A 9,157-nucleotide genomic window follows, 5' to 3' on the forward strand; every position below is an offset into this window, starting at 1 on the left:
CCAAAAAAAAAAAAAAAAAAAAAGTTTATTTAAACAAGATACTTAAGGGGAAAACTATTTAGAATTTTTTAGAGTGATTTAGCCCTACTTAAAGTCAGATTGCCCTATACGTAACAACTATGTACAAAATAATTATAAAATTGCCTTTGATTCTACAATAATAAATTTAAAAACACTAAAGGTCTGCAATCGAACAGGGCATAAAAGTATTTTCTTGTTGTTTTTGTTGTTAAAGCAGTGAAAGCACAATACCTTATAGAATACATAGATAAGAACTAAATGAGCATGCTACTGTTGCAGAAATGAGATATTTTCACACAACCACTATTTTTCCCCATTCCATTTCCACCTGATATCAATCAGAATGTATCATCAGCCAATAGTTTTTCTTTAATGCAATAAAATTGTGCAGAAACATCAATTAATTAATGTACAATAAAGGAATGGGGAAGAGAAAAATGAAAGTATACAGAAAGGAATACTATAGTGGTTAGGATGTGGTTAGAACTAAATTGCAGTTTTCTAATTGAGAATGTATTCTGTAAAATCAGCCTCAACAACCCCCTCCCGCCCAAAAAAAAAAAACAGACTTCTGGAGTCAAGTAGAAGGTTCCAATTTTTAACAGACACCTCCTGTCTGGGGCTGGATTACATCAATTGTAGCTTCATCTTCAGTCCCCAACCATGCAAATGTGTCTGTTTCATTGATTAGCTACCTGTCAAATTGGAATTTAACCTGCTTCATTGAAATAATCCTGTCATTTCCAATATGCTTTTATTAGTTTACTAAGTAGTATTTGCCTCTTATTATTAAACTGCACTACAGAACTATCCTGCACCATCACCTTCAAATTAATATGATCCTTGTTCTCAGATTTGACACCTTCCTTGAGCTTTTTATTGGTGATGGCAAACACAGGAGTCCACTCACTAAACAGGTAACAGGGCCTCGCCAAACCAGCATACAAACAGCATCAGGAGTGGTAGAAGGTGGCAATAGCGGTGGTCTTGTGCTGATCTTGGTACCACAATTATTATAGCTTCAGAAACAACAAGGCCATAATTAGCCCAATTTTATGCATCACTTCAGATTCCCTTAGACAGCTCTAGAGTTTTACCTTTGGCCAGTGACAATTCAAACCCACCAATATAATATATCCCTGAAATTTAGGGCTTTGCCCACCATTTCCAAATTTGAACAATGAGTGATAGGGCGTGAGACCTTGCACCCTGGAGCTACATACAGCACACGGGGCTGCATCGTGCAACCTAGAAATGCTGGAATTTTACCCTATGGGACAAATTATAACCAATGGAGAACAAGTGATAAGCTGGAGCCAAGCAAAACTATTTCCTCTCTTTCATTCTGTTCTAACAACTGTTCCAAAATAAAAATGCTTTTTAATTAAAAATTTTAACTGCATGGATTATTGGGGATCATGTGATATTACAGCATCTATTAATTGTGTCAAGTTTAATAAAGTTAAATAAAATATTCTCAAATATTATCATTACTTTAAGGTGAAGGCATTTAAAATCATTTCTTTTTTAGATGGAATGTACACTATTGTTCTTTACAGTCACCCTACAGTGCAACATCACATCAGAAATTATTACCCAAACTAACTATAACTTAGTACCCACTGATCAACCTTCCCACCCTCCTCCTACTCTCTCCAGACTCTGGCAACCATCATTCTACTACCAACTCTGTGGGATCAACTTTTTTGGATTCCACATGAGTAAGATCATGCAGTACTTTGCTCAGTTCACTTAACCTAATGATCTCCAATTCATTCTTATTGTGGCTGAATAGTATCCCCTTAGGTATATGTACCACATTTTCTTTTATCCATTCATCAGATGATGGACAAACTTCAGCTGTTTCCATTTCTTGTCTATGAAGTGGTGTCTGATAAACATGGGAGAGCAGATGTCTCCTCAAGATATTGATTTTATTTTCTTCAGATAAATACTCAGTAGTGGAATTTCTGAATCAAAGGGTAGTTTATTTTTAAATGTTTGTGGGACTTGAACTTGCATACTGTTTTTTTCGCAGTGCTATAATAATATAATATAATTCACATTACCATCACAATGTACAAGAATTCCCTTTTCTCCACAACCTCACAGGCACTTGGCACCTTGTATTCTTTTGATAAAAGCCATTCTTAATGGAGCAAAGTGGTAATTCACTAAAGTTTTGAACTGCATTTCCCTTATGATTAGTGATATTAAGCATTTTTATATACCTGTGGGTCATTTGTATGCCTTCTTTTGAGAAATCTCTATTTAGGTCTATTAACCATTTTTTTTTAAATTGGATAAGTGTTTTTCTTTCTTTTTTGTTTATATTTTTGCTACTTAGTTTTTGGAGTTCCTTATATATTTTAGATATTAACCATTTGTCAGATGTAAAGTTTGCAAACAATTTCTCCTATTCTGTAGTTTGTCTCTTTACTTGGTTGTTCCCCTTCTTGTGCAGAAGCTTTTGGGTTTAATGCACTTCCATTTGTCTGTCTGTGTTTGTTTGCTGTGTTTGGGGGGTCATGTCCAAAAGAGTCTTCTTCCATGTCCTGAAGCATTCCCCTTATAAGTTCTTCGAGTAGTTTCATAGTTTTAGCTGTTCCATTTAAGTCTTTTGAGTTATTTTTTGTAATTTGTGACAGAAAGGGGTATAATTTATTTCTTCTACATGTGAACTCCCAATTTTCCAAACCCACTTATTGAATAGACTGTCCATTCTCCAAAGCATGTTCTTAACATCTCTGATAAAACTTTTTGCCTTACATGCCTCACTGTCACCTCTCCACTGAAAATAACTGGCATAAAGTTTGTACTTTTTTCACTTAGTAGTAGATCCATAATATAGGTTTTGAGAAAATTCACTTTAATGACTACATCATATTTCATTGTTCATGTATACCCATAAACATCCCCTACTGTTAAACATATGTGTTAGTTCTACTTTTTGTTATATATAATGCCACATTTTCGATTTATAGATGATATGGCTCAGAAGCTGCTATGGTTTAATGTAGCCCCCAAAGTTTACATTTTGGAAATAATCTACTCATTCATACACTGACAGCATTTGGAAGTGAGACCTTAAAGAGGTAATCATGCTTAGAGGAAGTCATGAGGGTGGGATCCCCACATCAGGATTAGTTGCTTTATAAGAAGAGGAAGAGAGATCCGAACTTGGGTATTGCTGCTCTAGTGCCATGTGACACTTTTCCCTACGTTGTGATGCAGCATGAAGGTCCTCTACAGAGGCCAGTACTGTGATATTGGACTTCCCACCTTTCAGAATTGTGAGAAATAAATTTCTTTTTCTTATATGTTCCTCATTTTGTGGTATTGTTACAGCAACAGAACACAGACTAACACAGAGACCAAGAAAATTCTTCTATAAATAACTGTTCTAGACTTTTTGGTTTATATTTTCTCTGTTGAAACTATTCAGTTCTGCCATGGTAGCACAAATTCAGTCATGGAAATTTGTAAATAAATGAGTATGACTGTGTTCTAATTAAATGTTATTTACAAACATGGGCAATGAGTCATATTTGTCCAAGTGGCCATAATTTATGATGCCTGATATAGTTGTCTGTAAGTCATCTAGATAAGATAGTGCAGGAAGTTTTTAATTCAAAATAAATCCATAACAGTTCAGTCTTTGATACCTTATTTTTCCCATTGTTATTGACTATTTTTATTCAACTTTTTAGGTAACATGGATCTTGTCTTCTGAACCCCTCTAAAAATCTCTAATTGGTGCAATAAGATCATTGATGTTCAAAATGAATACTGACATGCTTGGATAAAAATCTACCATATTTATTTCTGTTCTGTATTTTCTTTCTTGTTCTTTGTTCCTGTTTTTGCCTTCTAGTCTCTGTCTTTTGAGGTTTTAGTAAACCATCTTTTATGATTTCATTTCTCTCCTTTTCTTAGCATATTAATTATACTTTCTTCTGCCAAAAAAAATTAGTGATTTACCTGAAGTATGTAATGTGCATTTATCACTTGCAAATAACCAAATGCCACTTCACTGATGGTATAACTTTTAACAAAAATTAATCCTAATTCCTCTCTCCTGTGTTTTGAATCATTGCTGTCGCTCCTTTCACTTATATATAAGTATACATGAATGTATATACACATAAGATATATAAATATATACTAGTATGCTTAGTCAAATTATTGTTGCTTTTATGCTACTACAGAAGATCCCCAACTTATTATGGATGGTTTTACTCATGATTCTTTTTTTCACGATGCATGTCATATCTCTTAAGCTCCTTGGCTCTTCTGTTCTATATTTGGCAGTCTGTGTTCTCTTTGCTTTTCAGTTTTGAAGGTTCCTATTAATATACCCTCAAGTTACAAGATCCTTTCCCTCATCTCTGTCTATTCTCTTAATAAGCCCAACAAAGGCATTCTTCATTTCTATTACATTTATTTGACTCTAGCATTTCTTCTTGATCCATTCCTGGGCTCTTCATTCCTCTGCTTACATTGCCCATATGCTCTTGCCTGCTGGCTCCGTTGTCCATGAGAGCACTTTGCACAGATGTGTCAAATTCCCAGTGTTTTAATCAGCTTTTTTGCTACTGTGACTAAAAGACCCAACCAGCACAACTGTAGAGGAGGAAAAATTTATTTAGGAGCTCATGGTTTCAGAAATCTCAGTCCATAGACAGCTGGCTCCATTCTTCAGGGCTTAAGGTGAAGCAGATTATCATGGCAGAAGAGTATAGAGGAGGGAAGCAGCTCAAATGATGATCAGAAGCAAAGAGAGAGACTCCACTGGCCAGATACATAATATATGCCCCAGAGCCACACCCCCAAGCCCCACTTCCCCCAGCCACACCCTACTCGCCTTCGGCTAACACCCAGTTAATCTCATCAGGGTATTAATTCACTGATTGGGTTAAGACTCTTAAGAACCCAATGATTTCTTCTCTGAACCTTCTTGCATTGTCTCACAAATGAGTTTTTTGGGGGACACCTCACATCCAAACCATAACACCCAGTGCAGTCATTCCAATGTCTCTGCCATGTCTTGCTCTGGTGTTGACTCCTTCTCTTCAAATTATACTTTTGGCTTTTGATTATGTATTACAATCTTTTCTTGATAGCCGAACATAGGCACCATATGAACAGATGAAAGAAAGTGTTTATAATAGGTCTTTGGTAATGTGCTGAGAGATGTGGGAGGGGAAACTTTCTATGTTCCTGTGCCAAGGTCTCTTGGTGACCCTGGGCCTCTGGACTGTTGACATCACAAACATTTTTCAGGTCTTTGACTCTCCTCGAAGAGGAACAGGATGACTGTACTTCACTGAGGCTGGGTATTTCCCTTTCCTCGGGTCAGGTGGGTTCTGTTAACTAGTTTCCCTTGAGGTTAGGCCTTGTTTAAAAGAACAGAATGTTCTGATATATTCTGAAGTATTACTTTTTGCTTTTCCCTATCTAAACTTCAAGAGGATTTTTCTCTGATGTTTTCTTGTGTGAATCCAGTTGAACTCTGAGAGGTAAAACACATCTGTGTGAGGGTGTCACTTTTTGACTGGGTTCCCCAGAATTGTTAAGCTTTCATTGAGCCTCCAGCAATTAATTCATCAATTACAGCCCAGATTTTCCTGCCCAGCATGGGTTCCCCTGGTGGTTTCTGCTCATAAGTCTCTGCCCCAGTGAGCGGTGGCTCTCTGTGTTCACCTCTCTGTCTCTCCAATTGTGGTGCATTAGTTTTTCCTGTGTCCTCAGTTTCCTTACAGACCCAAGAAGGGCTGTGGGGTTTCAGTTTGTTCAGCTTATTTTACTTGTTCTGAGGACACTGGCAACTTCGAAGATTCTTACATGTAGGACTGGAATCAGAAGACTTCTTTATTTAATTATGATAATTTATAAAACGTATTTTCTCAAAATCATCTTACACTTACATTTGCAAATTCATTAGCATAAAATGTACATAGAATTATATTGTTAACCTTCATATTTCTGATTTTTTCACTATTAGTTTGTGTTCTTATGTTTTCTTGATTTCAAGAAGAAAATTAAGCTAGATCACCCTGAAGGTTTAGAAAATTATTATTTTGAATGGATATATATTATTTCATGTTCATAGCAGTACTATAAGTAAAGATAAGATTACAGACCATCAGACATTCCCAGATTGGGATCTTGCCACTTCCCATCTATGTGACCAGGGACTAAGCTACTAACTTTGCATTAGTGTCCCTTCCTCCTCTCAGATAGATGTGACAATGCTGACCCTGTAGTGCTGAAATTAGGTTAAAATAAGATAGCAAATACATTCTAGTAATTAGCACAGTTTCTGAATCTTAAGAGAAATTCATGAAGTTTACCTTAGTAATGGGATATTTGTTTTCTTATATGTACATCCTCCTTTGTTCTTGTTTGACCAGAATAGGCGTTTGCTATTTTGACCACATTCCATGTCTTATACCCATCTCTTCTTGCTTTCTCTTATGACATTGTTACTGGCAGATCCATGCTTTAGCAGGTGACATCTGTAAGAATTTTCAACATTAAAACACAAAACAATTTGGAAAAGGTAGGCCTGCTAATCAGTAATTAAAACGTTTAAATATTTTCAGTACACAAGAGGATACAGCTATATTAAAAAGCCTTAAAAAAAAACTTGATCCTAATATTTGTTTTTCAATCTAGATCTTACCTGAGTATCTAATGAACTGGAGACTGACACTCTGTTAGTTTTCATTGCTGTGACCAGAAGATCTGAACAGAACAACTTAGAGGAGAGAAAGTTTATTTTAGCTCATATTTTCAGAGGTACAGTTCATGGTTGGCCACTGCCATTGCTCTGAACCCAAGATGAGGCAGAACATCATGGTAGAAGGGTACAGTGGAGGAAAGTTGTTCAATTCATGACAGGCAGGAAACACAGAGAGATTAAATGCAAGAAGCCAGAAATAATCTAATGATTATTCCAACTACACCATGGCTACCTTCAGTTACCACTTACCATTGGTCCATTTAAATTATTAAACTATCAAATGCATTAATCCATTGCTAAGATTGCTGCTTTCATAATCTAACTATTTTGCCTGGGAATACACTTGCATTGTCTCACACATGAGCTTTTGGGGATTCTTCAGATCTAAACCATAACAAAAACTGATCAGAACCATGTCATGACTGCCTAAAACAATTGCTTGTAGTCTGAGGTTCTGGCAAAGCAGAAGTTAATCGTCTGCAAGAAAGTATTCCACTGGTCAGTGCCAAAACTTGCTTTTAACTAGAGGTTTTAATACGTACTAAATTATATTCAGTATATGTATTTGCCCATCATTGAAAATTCTATTACTTTTTTTTAAAATTTATTTTTGTTAGTTGTAATTGGACACAATATCTTTTTTTGTTTTTTGATGTGATACTGAGGATTGAACCCAGTACCTTGCATATGCTAGGTGAGCTCCCTACCGCTGAGCCCCAGCCTCAGCTCCGTATTACTTCTTTTATATAAATATAAAAGTGAAAAATATTTAGACCAAAACATTAAGTAGCTATGTATGCATTGTTGCTGAGAGCCATTGCCAAGTAGGTATGACGCATGGCATGACCCAGGTCATTTGCAGTGACATTGCATGTAAGGTGACCTTGCTCAAGGAACAGGGCAGATCCAGGTTTAGGGTGTATCCTGCTGGGATTAGGGAGTATCCCGCTCCTTGGGTTTAGGGCGGTTCCAGGTTTAAGGTGTACCCTGCTGGGAATAGGGCGTATCCTGCTGCCTCAGGCAGGCCCGCTCCTTGAGTTCCCATTGAGTTCTTACGGGATTCAGAGAGTATTTGGGGTTCAGAGCCCGGTGGAGTGGGTGGATTTTGCCCAGAACGTGGATTTTGCCCAGAACGTGTTTGTAGAGTGCCGGAGTGAGTTCAGGAATAAAGAATTGCTGTTTGAATCTACAAGGCTGTGAGTGGCTCGTGATTTTGTGCCCAGCTAGACTGCGGCATTTGGTGGTCCGTATGCGGAACGTCTGAAACTTGGAGGTAAATGAAATTGCTCGCTTCTGAGGGAAGGCGAGAGAATGGGTGACCATTTCAAAAAACAATGTGTTCTTGTTTTGATTTCTTTTGTTTTTGTTTCAAGCTGCCTATCCCTAGAAATTTCTCAGGCAAACTGGGAAAAATGGTTAGCTAAAGGTTTGAAGTTTGTCGGCCCTGAGGAAAATTGATACAACGATTTTTTATTCCGTTTTTGTTTCATTCAGTTTCGGTTTTGTTTTGTGTTATCTTATTGTGTTGCGTTATCTTTATAGTAGATTAGAAATTAGTAAAAAACAAACCGAAAAGGTGTTAAGTAAATTGTTAGAGGTTCAGACCATGGAGAAAGACATTTTAGATCAAGCAAAAGAGAAGGTCTCTCGAGCTACTCAGACAGAGGAAGAAAATTTAAAGGAAAAGGGATTATTAGGAAAAAGGCTACAACAGGAGGCTGTTACTAACTCCGTTTTATAACCAGAGGGCGTAATTCAACTAACAGCCCCACCTATGGAGACAGCTGAGTGGCCCTCAAATCCCGTAGTTGATAAATGGGATCCTGAGACAGGACCTCAAAGATTAGCATGCCCTGTACTTGAACAGGTAGGAGGGCAGCGAATTCACCGTGCTTTAGATTTTAAAACAGTGAAGCAGTTAAAGGAGGCTGTAACAACCTATGGTCCCCAAGCACCCTTCATGGTAAGCATGGTCGAGTCCATTACTAACTTGGACATGATGCCAGCAGATTGGGATAGCATGTGGAAATCTGTGTTAAATGGAGGACAATATTTGTTATGGAAGGTTGCCAATGAGGAAATATGCACAGAGACAGCTAGGCGAAATGTAGCAGCCGGTTACCCTCAAAGAAATCTAGATATGTTGTTAGGAAAAGGACCTTATGAGGGTCAACGGCAACAAATTGAATATGATCCTGCTATATATGCACAAATTGCTGCAGACGCAGTTAGGGCATGGAAGACTTTACAAGGACATGGAGATTTACAAGGTCAGCTATCTAAGGTAATACAGAGAACTAATGAACCTTACGCTGAATTTGTAGATAGGCTTATTCAAACAGCTTTTAGAATTTTGGGGGATACAGAACAGGCAATGCCATTAATAAAACA

The 9,157-nt window shown here is 37.2% G+C and overlaps 1 pseudogene; it reads right to left on the bottom strand.

Annotated features, from left to right (window-relative positions):
• Positions 1-619: 619 nt before the first annotated feature.
• On the bottom strand, positions 620-1,261 carry LOC107144401 (annotated as a pseudogene).
• Between the last annotated feature and the right edge of the window lie 7,896 nt (positions 1,262-9,157).

The sequence above is a fragment of the Marmota marmota genome, unplaced genomic scaffold (genome assembly GCF_001458135.2).
Source record: "Marmota marmota marmota unplaced genomic scaffold, marMar, whole genome shotgun sequence".
NCBI classification, from domain to species: domain Eukaryota; kingdom Metazoa; phylum Chordata; class Mammalia; order Rodentia; family Sciuridae; genus Marmota; species Marmota marmota.